The 25,061-nt window shown below is 49.5% G+C and overlaps 1 protein-coding gene across 1 annotated transcript in view; it reads left to right on the top strand.

Moving 5' to 3' along the window:
- Positions 1 to 10,252: 10,252 nt before the first annotated feature.
- PTPN14 (protein tyrosine phosphatase non-receptor type 14) overlaps positions 10,253 to 25,061 on the top strand; it is a 116,642-nt gene continuing 101,833 nt past the window's right edge. Inside the window, exon 1 of the mRNA XM_083175173.1 lies at positions 10,253 to 10,276. The gene's annotated coding sequence lies outside the window, so the exon portion shown is untranslated. The remainder of the gene's footprint in view (positions 10,277 to 25,061) is intronic.

The following is a 25,061-nucleotide window of genomic DNA, read 5'->3' on the forward strand; positions in this document are numbered from 1 at the left end:
CAAAAGTATTCAACATCAGCCATGAACCATCAATGATTTTTCGATGGTCGATGGCCATCCCTAATAAATATATATATATATATATATTCGAGCCAGCACTCACTATGTAGGATTAACTTTCCTGGGTGCGCCACTGTTGAGGTCCGATGATACAACAATATACGGTGCCACAAAATCTTAATGACTCATTATATGGACAAAAGTATAACAAAGGAGGAACATGGACATCGAAGATCGCGACACACCCAACTATTTACGTCCTACCTAAAATACACAAGAGTACAACCGATCCTCCCGGTAGACCCATTATAGCAGAAGTGAAAGCCATAACATCAAATCTCTCATTAATTGATTCACTTCATCTTTTACTTATTAACAACACTGCATATCTACCGGACATAGGAGATGTACTGAGAAACTTAGAGACACATTGGAATGATGAGAGTTTTGAGAACAGGTGATGTTACTGTACATGCCGATATATATGTGTACAGCCCATTCAGAGGGGTTTAAAGCTGTTGAACACCATCTCCTTAGCTTTGACTGTTCAGAGGAAATAATAACTTTTATGCTTGAAGCAATCCTGTATATCCTGGAAAACAACTACTTCTATTTTTATCGGGATTATTATATACAGAAAAAAGGAACAGCGATGGGAACTAATTTTTCCCCAAGTTACGCTAAACTCTTTATGTAATTTTGGGAGGAACAAAATCTTTATAATAGCGTAACTTGGAGCGCACAATTGACAAGTTGGAAATGTTATATTGATGACATGCTCCTGATCTGGGAAGGGACTGAAGAAGCAATAAAGGAATTCACAGACTTCTTGAATATAAACAAGATGAACATCCAAATAATGTTCTGCAAAACAGAAATGATCTTTTTAGATCTTACTGTATTAAGAGATAATAATATCGTTCATCCTAAAACATTCCATAAACCAATAGACGTTAATACTTATATACCAATGGACAGTCAACATCATACTCCATGGCTGAGAGGAGTCTCAAAGAGCCAGTTTACAAGAATCAAAAGAAACTGTAGAAAAAATAACATCTGTGGAGAACTAGATTCAATGAAAAAGAACTTCATGGATAAAGGGTACAAAGAAAATCACCTCACCTCCATTATGGAAGAAGTCCAAAATAAAGTTAGAAAAACTCTACTCAAAAAGAAGACCCCAGATAAAAAGAACTAAGAGACCCATTGTCACGGCCTGGACTTGCTGTGTTCCCGGCAATGACCTGGGTGAGCCAGTGGAGGGCGCAAGGCATCGGAAGCTGGGAGGCTTGAGGTATCTGGAACTCATGCACGGAGGGATGGAGAATGATGACCTGCTGGGGACACAGAGGATTGGCTGAACCTAAGGCAGAGGCGCGGGGTCTAAGCCGACTGGTGTTCACCAGTGACCCCCGCAAGGGGATATGGACTTAGCTGCAACTGCCGACCAGGTCATGGCCCTCTGCCCAGGTTCCTCTGTGACTTTGGCAGGGTTGATACTCTGGAGACTGGAAGAGCAAAGATGTTATAGGGTACTTAAACCATCAATGGTGATCGATGGCACTGAATGCTTGGTAGCAACACAGAGGGCACAGAGGAATGTAGGTAGCAAGGTGTACACAGGAGAAGGTGGGTGGGGCACTAAGTGTCCCGTGAGGGCACCTGTAAATGTGTAGCTTTGCTAGAGCTGCGGTTCGAAAGTTTGGAAGTCAAGCCCAAACAAAAAATATGGAAAGAAGGGGGTGTGGAACCGCACTTTTACCTACTGACATGCAACAGGTCAAGATAAAAAAATACATTTATTAAAATTACACTTTAAAATAAATCATATAGACATAGAATGGCTGGTACTGAAATTGATAATGATAAAAATGGAGCCAAGATAGTCACCCAATTTTCTCAAGGATTACAGTCTGTGTCCGTTCCTATAAACGCTTCCTGGTATTGTCCCAAAGGATTTTTGCCGATGGTGGTAGGACAGTTAGGAGTGATGTTATCCTCCAACCCAGGGAGCACCAGCTGGTGTAGGGCTCGACCTGGTTAGTTGTTGATGCAATGTCCTGGTTAGGTACGGCTGCTGGGATTTGCTCTAAAACTGGTCCGGTCACAGTGGGAAAGCTGAGTCTGGGTTCCAATAGTGGGTGTCTGGGCTCCACCACACAGACCCGTTTCGCTCTTGGGGCTTTTTCAAGGTGATGAATTCATCATTCTGACATTCTCAAGGTACCTTGAGAAAGATACCACATGGTATCGAAACCGGTCAGATTTTAGGACAGAAGGATCTCCAGAGGATTCACCAACCTTCGCAGTATTTCCAGGGACGCCTGTGTTTATTACATCTTGCGCTTTGTGTCTGCAACTTATGTGGACATAAACATATGGTGAGAGTCCAATGTTGTATACCTTCCTGTCTACTTTTTTCTTGATTTTTATTAAATTTTACTGCACCATGATGGTTTCCTATCTTTCCATTTGAGTACCAAGTCTCCGGTGGAGTGGAATATAGCAGTTTGCTGAAAGGAGTGATCTCCCTCAATTTACGCATTTGTCCAGGGGCGGATTGGGAATTAAAACCAGCCCGGGAAAAATCTTGAAGCAGCCCTAAGAGGGGGGGGGGAAGTGTTGTTGCGCGCCGGAGGCGCGCCCGAATTTTTAGGGGTGTGGCCTATCAATATGGGGGTGTGGCCTATTCCAACAAGGCCACGCCCAATTTTTGCTGCTGTGAGGGCATGGCTAGTGGCTCTCTTAGCTGCTGGCCATGTCCCCAGCCCCTCAGGCTGCAGAATAGGCGCATGCGTACAGCGTTTATTCTACAGCCTGTGGGGCTGGGGAGATAGAGATGGGGGGGGGGGGGGTGACAGGGGGTCTCCCAACACAGTAGAGTGGCAGGGTGGAAGAGGATGCAGGGAGGGAGGGGGGGATGGAGGGTGCCGTAGAATGCTGGGAGGGGAGATGCAGAGTGGCTGAGAACGAAGGGAGTGAGGACTTACACAGGGTGGCACAGGACGCAGAGTGTGAGGGGGCATGGTGGCACAGGATGCAGGGTAGGAGGGGGGATGCAGAGTGGCAGGGGATGCAGGGAGGGGAGTCACAAAGTGGTGGAGGAGACAGTGATGCCCATTATAGATATGCCATACACCGTGATGCCCATTATACATATGCCACACATCCTGATGCCATTATACATATGCCGCACACCGTGATGCCCATTATACATATGCCGCACACCCTGATGCCCATTATAGATATGCCGCACACACTGATGCCATTATACATATGCCGCACACCCTGATGCCATTATACATATGCCGCACACCGTGATGCCCATTATACATATGCCGCACACCGTGATGCCCATTATACATATGCCGCACACCGTGATGCCCATTATACATATGCCTCACACCGTGATGCCCATTATACATATGCCTCACACCGTGATGCCCATTATACATATGCCGCACACCCTGATGCCATTATACATATGCCGCACACCGTGATGCCCATTATACATATGCCACACACCATGATGCCATTATACATATGCCTCACACCGTGATGCCCATTATACATATGCCACACACCGTGATGCCCATTATACATATGCCACACACCGTGATGCCCATTACACATATGCCTCACACCGTGATGCCCATTATACATATGCCGCACACCCTGATGCCATTATACATATGCCGCACACCGTGATGCCCATTATACTTGTGCCGCACACCGTGATGCCCATTATACATATGCCACACACCGTGATACTCCATTATACATATGCCACACACCGTGATGCCATTATACATATGCCGCACACCCTGATGCCATTATACATATGCCGCACACCCTGATGCCATTATACATATGTCGCACACCGTGATGCCCATTATACATATGCCGCACACCCTGATGCCATTATACATATGCCGCACACCGTGATGCCCATTATACTTGTGCCGCACACCGTGATGCCCATTATACATATGCCAAACACACATGATGCCCATTATACATATGCCTCACACCGTGATGTCCATTATACATATGCCACACACCGTGATACTCCATTATACATATGCCACACGCCGTGATGCCCATTATACATATGCCGCACACTGTGATGCCCATTATACATATGCCACACCGTGATGCTCCATTATACATATGCCACACGCCGTGATGCCCATTATACATATGCCGCACACCCTGATGCCCATTATACATATGCCCACACCGTGATGTCCATTATACATATGCCCCACACCGTGATGTCCATTATACATATGCCCCACACAGAGATGTCCATTATACATATGCCACACACCGTGATGCCCAATATACTTATGCCACACACCGTGATGCCCATTATACATATGCCACACACCGTGATGCTCCATTATACATATGCCACACACTGTGATGCCCATTATACATATGCCCCACACCGTGATGCTCCATTATACATATGCCCACACCGTGATGCCCATTATACATATGCCACACACCGTGATGCTCCATTATACATATGCCACACACTGTGATGCCCATTATACATATGCCCCACACCGTGATGCTCCATTATACATATGCCCACACCGTGATGTCCATTATACATATGCCCCACACCGTGATGTCCATTATACATATGCCGCACAGTATGAACCTCTCTCTCACACTTTAGTTACCTTAAAATCAAGCTGGCTGGCACTTCATCTACTTCTTCCTTTCATTAGATGTGTGCTCCCGTGTAGCTCCGCCCCCTTCCACTCGTGTAGCCCCGCCCCTCAACTCCGTGTTGCTCCGCCCCCTTTCTAGTCCCTGCTGTCATGACTGATGACACATGAAAGTGGGTTGGAAGTCAGGGAGAGAGCTCTGTGCTGCCGGCGCTGCTGCCTCTAATGTAGTGTGACAGTGTACTGGCAGCCGGCAGCTACAGAGTCTGAGGACAGAAGCGGCCGGGGATGTACAGCAGGGAGAGAGCCTCCCTGCGCAACCATCCTCACAGTGAGTGCTTGCCACACACAGAACCGCGGGAGCAGCTGCGTGCGGTCGCACATGCGCACCAGCACTCCCGCGGCCATTTTTATTTCTGTAATAGCCGAGGCTGCCCGCAGCCATATTTGTTTGGGGCACAGTGCTGCGGCCACGGCCGCCCGTTAACCGCAGAGATGGCGGTCTGCGGCCCCGCCAATGGGGTCAGCGGCCTTTTAGTGACTATTAGGGGCCGGCCCACCGGGAAATGGCCCGGTTTCCCGGTGGTCCAATCCGCCCCTGCATTTGTCTACCATATTAGTAGACATATTTTTCTGGTACGAATTAAAAATAATTCTGTCCTGTAAAATTGTTTTCTTAAAGGAAGTTTATTCCGGTAATACACTATTTGCACTTTTCTCCTTCTTTTTGGGTATCACCATCTTGAATGAGGAAAACAATCCCTAACATCAAAAGCGCCCAGGGGACATTCCAAAATCCTGTTTGGTAATGTGGAGGATCCTGACAAGGTTGCTCTCTGTGTAGGCTGGGGGTGTTATAGTATAGGGACCATTGGAGCCTTTTAAGAGTCTGCTATGCTGAGAGAGCCTGTATGCTACCGCCTGTGATACTGGCTGCATGTGGATTGAACCTGCTGTGATGTAAACTGCTGTTGAGAATAAACAACAAAGTCATCATCTGAGACCCTGTGTCTGTGGTCCTTGTCACAATTGGTGGAGAATGCGAGCAGCGTTCCATCTCAGCAGGACGCGGTGTACAGCATAAGCCGTGGGTGAGATATCAGTGTTTAAACTGCAAGTTGTTTTCTCATCTCTGGTTATGCATTGTGCTTTTCGCCTTAAAGGGCCATTGCATTATAAGCAGAATGTTTTCTATTGTATGTTAAATAGCCAGGATATTTGCCAATACCGAAGCCCAGAACTTGGGTCCAAGTGGTTAAGCCAATGGCTCCGTCTCCTTGTGCTTTAAGTGCGACGATACTGGTCATGTGCGGCGTGACTGCCCGAAACAAGGAGAGCCAATGGATTGCAGTGCTGGGAAAATGGCTCAGCTGTTGGTCAGCATGGTGGCTGCGGTTGTATTTGAAGCAGAGTCCTCTCTATTCCGGGTGCTGGTACAGTTGGAAGGCCGAGAGATCTGGCCCCTGGTAGATCACACCATTGTTGCTGCCAATGTGGTTCCTTTAGTACCTAAGCCTCCAGGTGCTTTAAGATTCTGCAATGACTTCCGTAAACCAAATCAATTGTCCTGGTTTGATTCTTACCCTATGTCCCAGGTTGATGAGTTGGTAGAAAATTTAGCCAATTTTAGCCAATAGTCAGTATCTCACAGGTTATTGGCAGAATCTGCTAAGGCAAAAACAGCCTTCTCTACCGCAGAGGGCTTATTCCAGTATAAAGTGCTGCCATTTGGTTTACATGGTGCCCCAGCAACCTCCCAGAGAGCTATGAATAAGTTGCTGCAGCCCCACAGGGAATATGATTTACGCTCCCTTGACTGCCGTGGAACACATATCATGTTCCCATCAGGGCGGTCAAGGGAGCATAAATCTATGGTCCAAATCAGCAGTACTCCCCCAGCTACCGTTGCCTAACGTATGCCAGGTTTGCCGCAGTGACGTCATCAAGCTAATGTGGGCAGTGATATATAGATATATATATATATATATATATATATATATATTCTGTGATATGCTGGCACTCATTTCTCCAAAGCATCTGCCGTAGTGCTGGTAACCAATAATCATACAGTCCTTCTATGATACTGCACACATCAGACTTTCCACATACAAATAAATCGGTCGGATGCCATGTCTTCTAAGCTTAGAAGACATGGCATCCGACTGAATCACGGAGGCACTCACAGGACTGGTTATCAGAATGAGACAACCACTTTGGGGTGCCTGCTTGACGTTTCAGTCGGATAGACTTTTTCATGAACAATGGACAAAAATGCTACAGAAAGATTCACTTAAATAGCAAAGGGCATTTGTGTAGTTTCACGGCGCCAGCATGGCCGTGCATCTATGTCCCCTTGCGGGGCTCGCTGCGCTCGCCAATGCTACGGGCTCGGTGGCTTGCTATGCTTGCCACACTATCTAAAATCAACTCCATGCCAATGTGGATAGTGGGGGTATGAACTGTCCATTTTGGCATGGAGTTTATTTTAGAAAGTGTGGCGAGCGCCGACCCGGAAGTAGCGCGCGGCCATGCTGGCGCCGTGAAACTACCTAGCAAAGAAATCAAACTGCGCACATGGTCACGTCATTCTCTGTCTCTGCCATGGTTCTCTACTATCATCTGGTATCTAGTGTTCACCCTAGAATTTTTTCAGGGCAGGGTGCTGACCACGGGGAGGGCACATTTTTCAATCGTGAGGGCACATTTTAATTTTAAAGGGCAGAATGATGCGCGATATACAGATAGATTAAAAAGTACACCATAATGCCTATCGCACGTCACACACTCATATTATACCATATGGCATCATTCCAATTACACGTTATGCCAGGGCTCAACAATTTGTAAAAAAAATAAGGTCAATAGGGACAGTGCACGCCAAAAAAATTACATCGCAATGCCTATTATACTGTACATCACACACCCATTACATTGTGTACTACATGCAACCATCTTGTGACACCGGAGCTTCAAACATCAGCAAAATTGTGCCATAAATGAGCTACAAAATTACCAGCATTGCAATAGGGCTGGTCCCACCCACCCCAAAATAAAAAATTTCAAGCATTGTAATAGGGCTGGTCCCTCCCCACCAAATAACAAATTGCATGCACTGTAATAGGGTTGCCCCCCCCCCCCCCTCAAAAAAAAAATCCAATCACTGTAATATCGCTGGACTATCCCCCCCAAAAAACTAAAACAAGCAAAATAATATGCCCCCCCCCAATTACTTACAGCCCTCCTACCTTACCAGATTATTTTCCCCCAACTGCATTTACACAGAGGGGACTTAGACTGTCTGGGCTGGTAGACACGTGTTCTGAGACTTCCATATGGGCACAGATAGTATGGGCTGGGAGAGGAGGCGAGGTGGGCAGGCACCTGAGAGAGCCTGGTGACCGGCGTGTCAGCACAGCAGGGGGGAGGAGGGATGCATTCTGGAAGAGCTGACAGCCGCTCACATAAGAGGAGGTGAGCAGCATGTCAGCATGGCAGGGGGGGAGGAGGCATGCTTTTAGCTATAGCTATGGAGCGCTGGCTATGGAGAGTGCAGGGGCAGTGTCCACACGTTGGCTATGGAGACTGCAGGGGGGAGTGTCCACACGCTGCCGCCGCACAGCGCTGGCTATACAGCGTAGGCTATGGAGAGTGCAGGGGGAGTGTCCACACGCTGCTGCCCTCAGCGCTGGCTATGCAGCGCAGGCTACGGAGACTGTAGGGGGGAGTGTCAACGCGCTGCCGCGCTCAGCAGCCGCACACACGCAATGTCAGCGGGCGGAGACTTTTCCTGCAGCCACGGCCGGGTAGGAAAAGTAAATTCTCAATGCGGCTATTATCTATGCAGGGCGGACGAAAACGGGCAGGGCGGAATTCGCCGGCCTGTAAAGGGGGCAGGGCACAGCGCCCCGTGAAAGAAGCCTAGCGGGAACACTAGTATCCATTTATGCTGAGAGTGGGTAAGACCATTCTAGAGAGTGGAGTGCCGGCTCCAGGTTTTGGAGCAGTAGCAGCAACAAGGTTGTGGAATCAGCAGCGCCTGTAATATCTTGATATAAGTGTTTCCACGGTAGAAGGAAAATGCTCTTGATGGTGGATTAGCTGCCCAAGTGATAGGCCGGGGTGTGTGCTACAGTAAAGTGCTTGTACTAAGCTGTGACCCATATCACATATGTTATATGTGCTCCATTCATCACAATATATATATTATATATAGAAAGAGAGAGAGAGAAGGATCACAAACATAGGGTCTCAGATGACGACTTTAGGTGTATATTCTCACCAGCAGGTTCAGTCCACATACAGTCAGTATCACAGGCAGTAGCATACAGGCTCTCTCAGCATAGCAGACTCTTAAAAGGCTCCAATGGTCCCTACACCATAACACCCCCGGCCTATCACTCGGGCCGGGGGTGTTAATTAATAGGTGATTAACCCTTTCCTAATATTATAGACATGTTCGGATTGTAAGCTTTCTAGATGTCCTACCTACATTGATAAATCCACATTTACATTCTGTGAGGTAGATGATATTTCTAGTTGCATGTGATAAACTTAATGATATTAAACTTTTTTTCATTAACTTCAAATTCGGTGATTTCCTTATGTTTATTAAGTTCAGAAACAGTGCACATAAGTCAAATTCCGCAGCAATAAAAAGCTTTGTGCGAACATTATGATTTCTCGCTTCAGTTAAAGTGCTCTGAACTAATTTATTTTTTTAGAGAATCTTTATAAATAAAAGTAGGTTTAATGGGTATTGATTTTCCTAAAATTGGATCATCTTTTAAGATGTACCAATTCATTCTAATGAGCGCTTCCATATATTTATATTGGGAGATAAAAGCAAAGTAAAATCTATTGTTAGAATCTGTAGATTTCTCTTTTTCTTTAATGTTGTTCTATCGATATTTTTTATTTTTTTCACTGCCTTCTAAAAGAAGCTTATTGGGGTAGCCTTTGGATTTGAATCTTGATGTCATTCCCTCCGTTTGTTTTTCAAGGATTTGAAGATTAGAACAATTTATTTTTAGCAGCTTAAATTTTCCTAGCGGTGTGTTCCTACTGTTTCCTATCGTCTATGGTTTTTAATATTAAAGTCAATACAGTATAGGAATTTGCATCTGTTTTTTTATGTGTCTTAGTACAAATATGTTCTTCTTTCACATATATTTCCAAATCTAGAAAAACAATCGATGTTTGACTAAAATTAAAGGTGAGTTTAATATTAAAATTATTAATATTCAAGGAAAAAGGCTGTTACAGCTGAAACGCGTTGAATATATATATATACCAAATTATGGCACCAACTCCTAAACCATATCCCATTCATCAGTGCACAGATAAGAACACGCCAGGGAGAAGGAGCTGCGGTCACCACCCGTTCCCTCAACACTTGCGAGAGCCACAAACAGCAGCCCGCAAGTCACAGCCAGAAGTACAGCAAACAGGACAACGGCACAGACCGGCTAACCAGCACCCGGTCAGCATCAGATGCTAGAAAACAGCCAGCTGCCCGCCGAACGAGGTCTGCACTAAAGACCCACGGAGGCAAACACAGGACTGGACGGACTGACCCCAGCCAGAGGCTACAAACCGTGAGTGCCAAACAGACTGCCCACCTCTACCTGCCCAGCGTTACGCCGCAGGCAGGATTAGTAACTGAACAGGGAGACCTAGGAACAGCCATGAGGGGACATAGGCTCACCTAGAGTCTATGGGATTGTAAAGGGGTTCATAGTAAATCGCCCTAAGCCCCTAAGGCTCCCCTCCTACATGTCAACACGTAACTAAAATCAGACTATTAACTTTCATGCCATTCACATTTTCATCACAAGTCACTGAGGGAGACCATAGGCCGCAGAGAAAAGACCTATGGGAGTGTAAAGGAGTCTAGGACAGACCACCTGAACCCCAATAAGGAATCTCCCCACAGTTATACTGTGACGAAAATTTTCCTATTATTTCCCTATTAGGGGAACCCCATATAGATGTGAATAATTAAGAGGAACCATCAAACCCCCCAGAACAGACCAATATAACAGCTCACTTTTCCCAACTTTCCAACACCTCCATTACCAATTTTGTCTAATTCCTTTATCCTGTCTAAAAATCGCACATTAAAAATCGCATCCAGATTGAAAACATCAAAATCACAAATGTAATAGGTGTGTATTTTCAATTTGCACCCTTAAAATGACCAAAAAAATAGATCAGGTCCAGCCTGGCGAGTTTAACAGAACAAAGCATCAGTGAGATCTGTGCATGGTTCTGTCAAAAAAAAAAAGTGCACCCACCCCAGCAGCATAACCAGACGGTCTTGGTTCCCTAATACGGGGGTAAAGAAATCATATGGATCCCCTAGGTTATAAATCAGTGGCAGATACAGACCCGTGGGGCCATGCATTTACATCACTGTGTATTCTACACACACACACAGCGATATTCAGCCATTTTCTGAGCAATTTAGTGAAATTATGTAAAATCGCTCAGAAAATGCCTGAATATTATTATTATTATTATAATTTTATATATTAGGCGCCACAAGTGTTTCGCAGCGCCGTACAAAGGAATATCGCTCCGTGTGTAGGGCCCATTACTCTCTCTGTGACATCTGCCCCACCCGACGTTCCACATGACTTTGTCCATTTGTTAAAATATATGTTTTGCCATCCGGGCTGAATAACCTGCAAAATTGCTGTTTCTTTTTTAAATAAAAGAACTGTTTTAAACATACTAAGCAAGTACTTATCCACCAGGTGGGGCTCTAATATAAAGAATACACCAGTGTTGCCGACTCTGAGAATCTCCTCTCCGGGAGAAGCACGGAGAGGAGACTTTCAGCAGCAGTTCTGGGGGTGAGAATTGAGCGTGGCATCATTAAGCCCCATGATGCAAAATAGCCGAATTCAAGGAACTCTGTGGAGGGGGCGGGGCTAAAATGACTAGATTGTTACATTTTAGCTCCGCCCCCTCCTCTGAGGTCCGCACACTGCGGCATTTAAATGCCGATGTCAGGGGAAGACGGCCTCGATCGGGGGGCACAGTGGGGGTCCCCCTGAATCCGGGAGGGGCGCCCACCTTTTCGGGAGACTCACGGCCATTCCAGGAGGGTAGGCAACCCTGGAATACATATGTAGAACAGTTTGTGTAGCCCAAATCTCCTGAGTATTAATTAGTGAGTGGTCTCTCTGAGGGGCCCCTTTATCATTTAAAATTTAAGGCTCAATCCCCGAAAACTGGTGTTAGCTGCAAATATTATGTATTACCAGAATGTATCAGGAGGGCCCACAGCAGGAATTTACGATCCACGCTGCGATCCCTCCTGCCCTGCTCATGGCTGCAGTGGATGCGAAGCTGCCTGATGTATCGCTTCTGATCCCTGGGCTGCCTCCATTCTGAGATGGCCGTAGCCCAGTGTAACCGATGGGCAGAAGACCGGTCTGCCGCCTGGGCAGTGCAGTCAGTGGGGACGGCAGGGGGTCAGCGCTGACGGCAGGGATGGGCTCCTTTCAGAGCTGCCCCGTACACACTGGGCGGTTTTCATGCTCAAAGCCAATCAGACGAGAAAACTGAGCGGCTTTTGTGTCTTTCTAGATAAACCCATGTTTGGTTGAGTCTAACTTTCCAGACAGGCAAACTCTGGATGATGCGCAGTTTGCAAATAAAATCAGCACATGGAAACAGTCAGGCAAATTTGTACTTATTTTGCTCTGTGCATAAATGTAGGATTATATAGGAGCTAGACATCCCACAATGCACTGCATCCGACTGTATTAGGGGTCACTTTACGTTATGAACCAAGATGTAATATAGAGCAATTGGCAGAAGGTGGCGCAATAGCTCCAATAATGATATTTGTCATTCACCTGCCAAATAAGAGTTTGGAAAATCTTTCCCTGCAGAAATAAATTCAGAATTTGTAGAGGGGGATTTCCAAGAGGGAGAATTTTGAACCATGTGAAAAAAAAAAGAAATGTAAAAATGCAAAAGCAACAACCACTGTAGTGGGCAGATTGTATTATTTCTCCTTATACGTGCACTTTTACTAACTTTTATAAGATAGCTTTTTCCATAAAACAAATGTAAATAGATTCCAGTACAACTTAATGCTTGTCTATATAATAATGCGTAATGCTGTGTCCCCAACCAGACATTCCGTGTGAGAGATGGAGCGTGCTGGTGTGCCGATGGCTCCCAGTGCAGGATACAGCGTGAAAGGGCGAGGTAGGGAGATGTGGGGGTAAGGGTAGCTGGAAAGGAAGAGGAGAGAGAGCCCATCATCAGGGAGTCCAGGGTTGTATGCTGGTGTTGTTGTGTTAGGGGACAGAAGGTAACAGGCTGGCAATGTGGGTGTGTAAGGGGGACATTTTTTGGAAATTTTGGAGCACCCCTTTGAATTCCCAATCCACCCATGACACAAGAAAAGAGAATTGTAGTGGAATTGTTTTAGACACAACTGCAAGAAAAGACACAAGGATGGCTGCAACTGTGTGCAACTCAGAATTAGTCCCTGCGGGGGGGGGGGATAACACCACTTCCATAGACCCCACCTCCATGAGGAGGGCAACTGTGTGCAACTCAGAATTAGTCCCTGTGGGGGGGGGGGGGGGGGGGGGATAGCACCACTTCCATAGACCCCACCTCCATGAGGAGGGCAACTGTGTGCAACTCAGAATTAGTCCCTGTGGGGGATATAGCACCACTTCCATAGACCCCACCTCCATGAGGAGGGCAATTGGGTGCAACTCAGAATTAGTCCCTGTGGGGGTGATAGCACCACTTCCATAGACCCCACCTCCATGAGGAGGGCAACTGTGTGCAACTCAGAATTAGTCCCTCTGGGGGGATGACACCACTTCCATAGACCCCACCTCCATGAGGAGGGCAACTGTGTGCAACTCAGAATTAGTCCCTGTGGGGGGGATAACACCACTTCCATAGACCCCACCTCCATGAGGAGGGCAACTGTGTGCAACTCAGAATTAGTCCCTGTGCAGGGATAACACCACTTCCATAGACCCCACCTCCATGAGGAGGGCAACTGTGTGCAACTCAGAATTAGTCCCTGTGGGGGGGATAGCACCACTTCCATAGACCCCACCTCCATGAGGAGGGCAACTGTGTGCAACTCAGAATTAGTCCCTGTGGGGGGGGGGGGATAACACCACTTCCATAGACCCCCACCTCCATGAGGAGGGCAACTGTGTGCAACTCAGAATTAGTCCCTGTGCAGGGATAACACCACTTCCATAGACCCCACCTCCATGAGGAGGGCAACTGTGTGCAACTCAGAATTAGTCCCTGTGGGGGGGATAGCACCACTTCCATAGACCCCACCTCAATGAGGAGGGCAACTGTGTGCAACTCAGAATTAGTCCCTGTGGGGGGGGGGGGGATAACACCACTTCCATAGACCCCACCTCCATGAGGAGGGCAACTGTGTGCAACTCAGAATTAGTCCCTGTGGGGGGGGGGGGGGGGGATAACACCACTTCCATAGACCCCACCTCCATGAGGAGGGCAACTGTGTGCAACTCAGAATTAGTCCCTGTGGGGGGGGATAACACCACTTCCATAGATCCCATCTCCATGAGGAGGGCAACTGTGTGCAACTCAGAATTAGTCCCTGTGGGGGGGGGGGGATAACACCACTTCCATAGACCCCACCTCCATGAGGAGGGCAACTGTGTGCAACTCAGAATTAGTCCCTGTGGGGGGGATAACACCACTTCCATAGACCCCACCTCCATGAGGAGGGCAACTGTGTGCAACTCAGAATTAGTCCCTGTGGGGGGTATAACACCACTTCCATAGACCCCACCTCCATGAGGAGGGCAACTGTGTGCAACTCAGAATTAGTCCCTGTGGGGGGGGGATAACACCACTTCCATAGATCCCACCTCCATGAGGAGGGCAACTGTGTGCAACTCAGAATTAGTCCCTGTGGTGGTGGGGGGGGGGGGGGGATAACACCACTTCCATAGACCCCACCTCCATGAGGAGGGCAACTGTGTGCAACTCAGAATTAGTCCCTGTGGGGGGGGGGGGGGGGATAGCACCACTTCCATAGACCCCACCTCCATGAGGAGGGCAACTGTGTGCAACTCAGAATTAGTCCCTGTGGGGGGGATAACACCACTTCCATAGACCCCACCTCCATGAGGAGGGCAACTGTGTGCAACTCAGAATTAGTCCCTGTGGGGGGGGGGGGGGGGTAGCACCACTTCCATAGACCCCACCTCCATGAGGAGGGCAACTGTGTGCAACTCAGAATTAGTCCCTGTGGGGGGGGATAACACCACTTCCATAGACCCCACCTCCATGAGGAGGGCAACTGTGTGCAACTCAGAATTAGTCCCTGTGGGGGGGGGGGGGATAGCACCACTTCCATAGACCCCACCTCCATGAGGAGGGCAACTGTGTGCAACTCAGAATTAGTCCCTGTGGGGGGATGACACCACTTCCATAGACCCCACCTCCATGAGGAGGGCAATTGTGTGCAACTCAGAATTAGTCCCTGTGGGGGGGGGGGGGATAGCACCACTTCCATAGACCCCACCTCCATGAGGAGGGCAACTGTGTGCAACTCAGAATTAGTCCCTGTGGGGGGGATAACACCACTTCCATAGACCCCACCTCCATGAGGAGCCCAACTGTGTGCAACTCAGAATTAGTCCCTGTGGGGGGATAACACCACTTCCATAGACCCCACCTCCATGAGGAGGGCAACTGTGTGCTACTCAGAATTAGTCCCTGTGGGGGGGGGGGATAGCACCACTTCCATAGACCCCACCTCCATGAGGAGGGCAACTGTGTGCAACTCAGAATTAGTCCCTGTGGGGGGGATAGCACCACTTCCATAGACCCCACCTCCATGAGGAGGGCAACTGTGTGCAACTCAGAATTAGTCCCTGTGGGGGGGATAACACCACTTCCATAGATCCCACCTCCATGAGGAGGGCAATTGTGTGCAACTCAGAATTAGTCCCTGTGGGGGGGATAGCACCACTTCCATAGACCCCACCTCCATGAGGAGGGCAACTGTGTGCAACTCAGAATTAGTCCCTGTGGGGGGGGATAACACCACTTCCATAGACCCCACCTCCATGAGGAGGGCAACTGTGTGCAACTTAGAATTAGTCCCTGTGGGGGGGGGGGGATAACACCACTTCCATAGACCCCACCTCCATGAGGAGGGCAACTGTGTGCAACTCAGAATTAGTCCCTGTGGGGGGATAACACCACTTCCATAGACCCCACCTCCATGAGGAGGGCAACTGTGTGCAACTCAGAATTAGTCCCTGTGGGGGGGGATAGCACCACTTCCATAGACCCCACCTCCATGAGGAGGGCAACTGTGTGCAACTCAGAATTAGTCCCTGTGGGGGGATGACACCACTTCCATAGCCCCAACCTCCATGAGGAGGGCAACTGTGTGCAACTCAGAATTAGTCCCTGTGGGGGGGGGATAGCACCACTTCCATAGACCCCACCTCCATGAGGAGGGCAACTGTGTGCAACTCAGAATTAGTCCCTGTGGGGGGGGGGGATAACACCACTTCCATAGATCCCACCTCCATGAGGAGGGCAACTGTGTGCAACTCAGAATTAGTCCCTGTGGGGGGGGGGGGATAACACCACTTCCATAGATCCCACCTCCATGAGGAGGGCAACTGTGTGCAACTCAGAATTAGTCCCTGTGGGGGGGATAACACCACTTCCATAGACCCCACCTCCATGAGGAGGGCAACTGTGTGCAACTCAGAATTAGTCCCTGTGGGGGGGATAACACCACTTCCATAGACCCCACCTCCATGAGGAGGGCAACTGTGTGCAACTCAGAATTAGTCCCTGTGGGGGGGGGGATAGCACCACTTCCATAGACCCCACCTCCATGAGGAGGGCAACTGTGTGCAACTCAGAATTAGTCCCTGTGGGGGGGATAGCACCACTTCCATAGACCCCACCTCCATGAGGAGGGCAACTGTGTGCAACTCAGAATTAGTCCCTGTGGGGGGGATATCACCACTTCCATAGATCCCACCTCCATGAGGAGGGCAACTGTGTGCAACTCAGAATTAGTCCCTGTGGGGGGGATAGCACCACTTCCATAGACCCCACCTCCATGAGGAGGGCAACTGTGTGCAACTCAGAATTAGTCCCTGTGGGGGGGGGATAACACCACTTCCATAGACCCCACCTCCATGAGGAGGGCAACTGTGTGCAACTCAGAATTAGTCCCTGTGGGGGGATAATACCACTTCCATAGACCCCACCTCCATGAGGAGGGCAACTGTGTGCAACTCAGAATTAGTCCCTGTGGGGGGATAACACCACTTCCATAGACCCCACCTCCATGAGGAGGGCAACTGTGTGCAACTCAGAATTAGTCCCTGTGGGGGGGATAGCACCACTTCCATAGACCCCACCTCCATGAGGAGGGCAACTGTGTGCAACTCAGAAATAGTCCCTGTGGGGGGGGGGATAACACCACTTCCATAGACCCCACCTCCATGAGGAGGGCAACTGTGTGCAACTCAGAATTAGTCCCTGTGGGGGGATAATACCACTTCCATAGACCCCACCTCCATGAGGAGGGCTGCTTCCAGGAATTCTCCCAATCTGCTCCTGAAGGGCACTACTAATATGTGGCACAATGTGTAAGGGAACTACTAGTGCATGACATAATTTGTTTAAGGGCACTACTAATGTGTGGCATAGTGAATAAGTACTAATATATTGACATCATTTATATAACAGCACTGTTAATGTGTGGAATAGTGTATAAGGGCACTGCTAATGTTTAATGTGTGGCACAATGTGTACGGGCACTACTAGTGTATGACGTAATTTGTATAAGGGCACTGCTAATGGGTGGCACAATGTATAAGGGCAGTATTTATGTATGGCATCATTTATATAACAGTACTGTTAATGTGTGGCATAGCCACTGCTAATGTATAATGTGTGGCACAATGTGTAAGGGCACTACTAGTGTATGATGTAATTTGTATAAGGCCACTGCTAATGTGTGGAGTAGTGTATAAGGGCAGTATTTATGTATGGCATCATTTGTTGCCCCCATTCCCGTCCTCACATTTGTATGTGAGGATGGGATTGGGGGCAGCAGGAAGCCACAGACTGGGAGTTATATAGTGGGAGGAGCAGGGTCCCCAGAAGCACAGAGTATATCAGGAGATGAGTGATGTGTCAGTGAGGACAGGGCTGCATGTGACAGGGGCAGTGACATGATGTGAGGAGGGGAATGGAGGCAAAAGGAAGCCACAGACTGAGAGTTATATAGCAGGAGGAGGAGGGTCCCCAGCAGCACAGAGTATATCAGGAGACGAGTGATGTGTCACGTGGCGAAGCTGTGCTGGGACCTGGGAACCTCTGTAAGAAATGAAGGTCATATATTGTGACTTATTGAGTAGTATTAGCGATGGGCAGCACTGAAGCCCTAACAGCCTGTGATTTTTGGTTTATCTCTGAATCTATTTGATTTCACAGCATGGCAGCTCAGAGAAAACACTCCCTAGTACTAAGAACCACCCTTGCAGCCTCAGGCTGTCCCTGCATTCTTCCACGGGAAGGCACAACATACATTTCAGGCTGTGAACTGGCACGCGTGACAGGACATGTCCGCACTCAATCTCTCGTCATGTAGAGTATTACCTTTATAAATAACAGGGTGACACAGTTGTATAGTACTGTATAGTACTGTATGTGCACACTGTGGGTAGATGTGTTCTTCAAATATTGGCGAGGTGTTTCTGTGTCCCATCAGAAGTGATCAGGGGCTTACTACGTCTCACGCTCTGTTATCGCTGAAGATGATAATCAAATACTCATCAAATGGATAAACGCTGGTAATCGGGGATGGGGGGAGCACACGCCTCCATACGCTACTTACTCACTGTGTGCATAATGCAGACCCTCCACAACTGTGCGATAGACTCGGCCTGACCGGGGCTGGCACTGACGTCACAGACCCTTCCACAACTGTGCGATAGACTCGGCCTGACCGGGGCTGGCGCTGACGTTACAGACCCTTCCACAACTGTGCGATAGACTCGGCCTGACCGGGGCTGGCGCTGACATCACAGACCCTCCGCAACTGTGCGATAGACTCGGTCTGACCGGGGCTGGCGCTGACGTCACAGACCCTTCCACAACTGTGCGATAGACTCGGACTGACCGGGGCTGGCGCTGACGTTACAGACCCTTCCACAACTGTGCGATAGACTCGGCCTGACCGGGGCTGGCGCTGACATCACAGACCCTCCACAACTGTGCGATAGACTCGGTCTGACCGGGGCTGGCGCTGACATCACAGACCCTTCCACAACTGTGCGATAGACTCGGCCTGACCGGGGCTGGCGCTGACATCACAGACCCTCCCACAACTGTGCGATAGACTCTGCCTGACCGGGGCTGGCGCTGACGTCACAGACCCTTCCACAACTGTGCGATAGACTCGGCCTGACCGGGGCTGGCGCTGACGTCACAGACCCTACCACAACTGTGCGATAGTCGGCCTGTCCGGGGCTGGCGCTGACGTCACAGACCCTTCCACAACTGTGCGATAGACTCGGCCTGACCGGGGCTGGTGCTGATGTCACAGACCCTCCACAACTGTGCGATAGACTCGGCCTGACCGGGGCTGGCGCTGACGTCACAGACCCTTCCACAACTGTGTCACAGACCCTTCCACAACTGTGCGATAGACTCGGCCTGACCGGGGCTGGCGCTGACGTCACAGACCCTCCACAACTGTGCAATACACTCGGCCTGACCGGGGCTGGCACTGACATCACAGACCCTCCACAACTGTGCGATAGACTCGGCCTGACCAGGGCTGGCGCTGACGTCACAGACCCTTCCACAACTGTGTGATAGACTCGGCCTGACCGGGGCTGGTGCTGATGTCACAGACCCTCCACAACTGTGCGATAGACTCGGCCTGACTGGGGCTGGCGATGACATCACAGACCCTCCACAACTGTGCGATAGACTCGGCCTGACCGGGGCTGGCGCTGACACCACAGACCCTCCACAACTGTGTGAAAGACTCGGCCTGTCCGGGGCTGGCGCTGATGTCACAGACCCGCCACAACTGTGCGATAGAATCAGGCTGACCGGGGCTGGCGCTGACGTCACAGACCCTCCACAACTGTGCGATAGAATCAGGCTGACCGGGGCTGGCGCTGACGTCACAGACCCTTCCACAACTCGTTCCGGACATGCCTGTATTGTCTGAACCACTTCCACAAAACGCTGTTGCTGCCCCCGCTGTTGCTGCCCCCATCGCAACGTCACCCCCCATGTTGCATCGTAAACTGCGACCTCAGCGTAATGTGTGCTTCTTCTGGATATTCCGCGACAGTGGGCAGCTAAACCATCCTAGAGCAACATTCAGCATCCGGTCACTGCGTTAGTACATTTACAGGTATTACCGGAACGCAGAACATAGGAACATTCACAGCAAACACCAGCAGAATCGCCCTGCCGCCACGTGTCTTTATATGGAGCAAAGTTCACACATCGGGCTCCCGGCCGTGTAACCCCAAATGAGGTTACTAAATTCAGGCGTATCTCTGTAATTCTGTCCACGTGCTGCCGATGGTACAACAGAAGCAGGCCACTGTTCTACCCAGTCGTTCCTTATTTTGCAGTACAGCAATAACGCACATCACAGCAAAAATGAAATTGAGCCGCCCCTTCTATAATTAGGTTGGGCTAAGAAACAGAACAGGGTCAGAATTTCAATTCATACAGTAGTGAATGGAGCCTATTCTTCCCGGAGCTGCGAACACAGAACCACACCTACTGCTCGGGATTCCAAGGCTCTGAGCGCTGCCTGACGCTTTCCCCGGCAGCACATGGGAAGTCTCCTCTTCCACACTCACATTACGCTGAGACGCCTCTGCAAGAGTCAGACATTTAGTACAGAACCTTCCAAATGCTCATTCAGTAACTGAGGGGTAGATGTATGAAGCAGTGATACGGGAGGAGAACCAATCAGCACTGACGTAACATCTGCCATTTGCATAATATAACATACAGAGCAGCTGATTGGTTGCCATGGCTCTCGTCTCCTCCCTTATCACTGCTTCATACATCTACTCCTCTAGGAGTGTACTGTGACTTTTGGGGTGATTCACACCCGCTCAGTGCAGGCCGATGTTTGGGATTTGCGCATGCACGAATATACGCATGTTATAACCCCCAGAGTGAACACCTTCAGCAAGCTTCAATAGTGAGCGGGAAGGGGGTGGGCATGGTGCGGAAGCAGCGGAACGCCCAGCATTTTATGGGCACGCCAGTGTTCGCAGGGGTATGCCCAACGTTTCTATGGGCATGCTTGCTCGGGCTGTTGGCTGGTATCACATGACCTCAGTGCTCACCACGAACTTGTCAGGAAGCGCACGCTGGGAAAGTCCGTCCAGGCTGACTTTTCCTTACTAACAGTGGAAAAATCATTCGATGGTGAACATCGAATGATTTCTCCTCCTAGCGGCCCCATGCGAGCGCATGTGTAAGTAAACGCACCTGCTTGCACGCTAGTGAGGAGTTTAGAGCGGAGAAGGGACGGCTTTACCTGCAAATATATACAGCCTAGCAAACAGGTCTGAATTAGGCCCTTTGAGTGATTGGCGTGTGCCTGGCGCTTCCACCCTGGGGCAGGAGAGGTAAAGGGTGTTCTAATATACAAGCATAGGGGGTTATTCAGATCTGATCGCTGTGGCGCAATTTAGCAGCTTCCCGCGACTAGATAGCTGCTGCCCAATCAAAGTGACATCCCTTCCTGCTAAAATATCGCAGGCCTCCGATCAGCCGCAACTCTATCGCCAATCGCTCAGCAGCAAATGACTAGCCCTGGACTGCGATGGACACACAAGGGTCGGGGACGGAGGTGACGTCACACACCCTCCCTGATAACGCCTGGGCACGCCTGCGTCTTTCTGACACTCCCAGAGAACGGTCAGGTGACACCCATAAACGCCGGCTTCCTGTCAATCACCTGGTGAACATCAAGCGATTAAAAAAAATAGCAGGATTTTATTGCAGTATGGCGCGCTAGGATCCGTCCGCATGCGCAGTCGTTCGATACTCGCTTTCACTGTGCGATCAGGCCTGAATAGCCCCCACAGTCAGGGCCCACTCATGCAATGGCAAACAGATGCAGACGGGCAGAGACGCGTTTCTTATGTGCACCAGCTGGGGTAGATTTACGGTGATGAGCAGCAGAAACATAAATGAAAGCAATCGATAATATGGAGAAGGAAAATGAGCATTTGCAGAATCTATGAGCCCGTGTGAAGCAAGGTCATACGTGTCCATCCCAGACGTGTCCATCCCAGACGTGTCCTGCTCAGCACATTCCTGGACCTTCCTTCAGCTCAGACTCATAGCCGGTGATGCCTTTATGTGATTGGCCCTGACACCCAGAATAACTTTATTGGCAGCAATGTCCTGATTAATATTACATAAGGCACGCATCATAATACGCCGCCCCTCTCTAAGCCCCCTTCTTAGGGGGCAACAATCTGAAACAAAGTAGCAGACAATGCTGCACCGGATACTTTGGTATCATTTATGTATATACTGTACATTAAATAATAAGTGAGCGATGTGAACAGCGACTGGTCGGCTAGAGATGTCCGCCAGCCGCTCCTGGGCATAACTCCATCAGCCTGACCCCAAACTGCAGCCGTATCCAAGCCTCAACGTCACTGTGAGGATCGCACAATGCATTTCACCTACATAATATACATTTATCTACAGTGTTCGCTGAGGTTCCAAAATGCCCATAAATAGACATTATAGCTACCTCCAGAAATGAGGCTCCGCTACAGCAATCTCTTTGGTACTGAAGGTATATTCTGGTAACTGGATCTCCCCAGGAGATACTGTACATACATTATCCTGGCGGTGGGAATGCCGATGGTCAAAAGTCCGACCTAGCATCCTGATACACATCCCCTCCTTAGGACTCACCATATAGTGACAGCATCCCCTCCTCAGGATTTACCATATACTGACAGCATCCCCTCCTCAGGACTCACCATATACTGACAGCATCCCCTCCTCAGGACTCACCATATACTGACAGCATCCCCTCCTCAGGACTCACCATATACTGACAGCATCCCCTCCTCAGGACTCACCATATACTGACAGCATCCCCTCCTCAGGACTCATCGTACACTGGCAGCATTCCCTCCTCAGGACTCACCATATACTGACAACATCCCCTCCTCAGGACTCACCATATACTGACACCATCCCCTCCTCAGGACTTACCATATACTGGCAGCATCCCCTCCTCAGGACTCATCATACAGTGGCAGCATTCCCTCCTCAGGACTCACCATATACTGACAGCATCCCCTCCTCAGGACTCATCGTACACTGGCAGCATCCCCTCCTCAGGACTCACCGTATACTGGCAGCATCCCCTCCTCAGGACTCACCGTATACTGACAGCATCCCCTCCTCAGGACTTACCATATACTGACAGCATCCCCTCCTCAGGACTCACCATATACTGGCAGCATCCCCTCCTCAGGACTCATCGTACAGTGGCAGCATTCCCTCCTCAGGACTCACCATATACTGACAGCATCCTCTCCTCAGGACTTACCATATACTGGCAGCATCCCCTCCTCAGGACTCACCATATACTGACAGCATCCCCTCCTCAGGACTCACCATATACTGACAGCATCCCCTCCTCAGGACTCACCATATACTGGCAGCATCCCCTCCTCAGGCCTCACCATATACTGACAGCATCCTCTCCTCAGGACTCACCGTATACCGGCAGCATCCTCTCCTCAGGACTCACCGTACACCGGCAGCATTCCCTCCTCAGGACTCATCGTACACTGGCAGCATCCCCTCCTCAGGACTCACCGTATACCGGCAGCATCCTCTCCTCAGGACTCACCGTATACCGGCAGCACCCCCTCCTCAGGACTCATCGTACACTGGCAGCATCCCCTCCTCAGGACTCACCGTATACCGGCAGCATCCCCTCCTCAGGATTCACCGTACACCAGCAGCATCCCCTCCTCCGCACTCACTGTACACCGGCAGCATCCCCTCCTCAGGACTCACCGTATACTTGCAGCATCCCCTCCGCAGGACTCACCGTATACCGGCAGCATCCCCTCCTCAGGACTCACCGTATACCGGCAGCATCCCCTCCGCAGGACTCACCGTATACCGGCAGCATCCCCTCCTCAGGACTCACCGTATACCGACAGCATCCCCTCCTCAGGACTCACCGTATACCGGCAGCATCCCCTCCGCAGGACTCACCGTATACTGGCAGTAGCCTCTCCTCAGGACTCACGTATACCGACAGCATTCCCTCCTCAGGACTCACTGTATGATAGTAAGATGGCAGACCCAAACCCAATAGAACAATCTAGAATTGTTCCGGTGGCGGATCAGCTGCCTCAGTGAAGCTTAAGACCCACACTTGCAGCTGAGAGTAGCCTGTCGGGCGAAACGAGGGGACACAGGACACTAATCGGGGGTCGACATTGACACCAAAAAAGTTGAAAAACTCACGTGGTCCCTTTGCCACTGTCGTGCATGTTGACCTTTTGGTGTCGATCTCATGAACCAAACCCCATTTAGAGAGCTACTGGTCTATAATCTGATGTATGCATAAAGGTATATATTCATGTATACTGATGCTTATCTTCTGTTATATGACACGCGGCAAGTGGGGGGCCAGGTGTAACATAGGTGATAAATGTCGCCGTCTCCTGGCGTGCCAGACATGTCTCCCTGTTATATGACAGCAGTTGGAGTAATAGACAAACACAAGATAAGACTCGGGTTGTACAAAGTGTGTTACAAGTCTGCAATTCCAATATTTGCTCATTGCCCCTATAAAACTATCCAGACATTCCTGGGACTTGCATCATGGATTATCTGTGTCTGTGCCAGGAGAGCGCACAGGTGCGGGGTGTAAATCTGGGATTTATTAGCCTGTCCTATCACATTAGGTTCCGGAGTGTACCTTACACTTATACCCCTGTAACACCAACATTCCGGGTCTGACCCAGGACTTTTTACATTGGATTTTAGCAGGTCATACCAGGCGTAGACCCTGGGGTTATTCTGGTCTGTTCACACAGGGGCCGTTGTTTGGCGTATGCGCAGCCTCATTTCTGCACATGTGCATACTGCGGGTGCGTGCGACCACGGTGAACAGACTGTTTGCTGTGTGCATGCGTCCCCCCACCCGCGTCCCCCACCTGCTGTCTTGGGTGCGTGCACCCGACAAACAAGATTACGAGGCTTTGTTAAGGCCCCCATACATTAGTCTGACTTGTCCTAAGGAAAAGTCAGACCTGATTG

Source organism: Crinia signifera, chromosome 3 (assembly GCF_055691185.1).
Source record: "Crinia signifera chromosome 3, ASM5569118v1, whole genome shotgun sequence".
NCBI classification, from domain to species: Eukaryota; Metazoa; Chordata; class Amphibia; order Anura; family Myobatrachidae; genus Crinia; species Crinia signifera.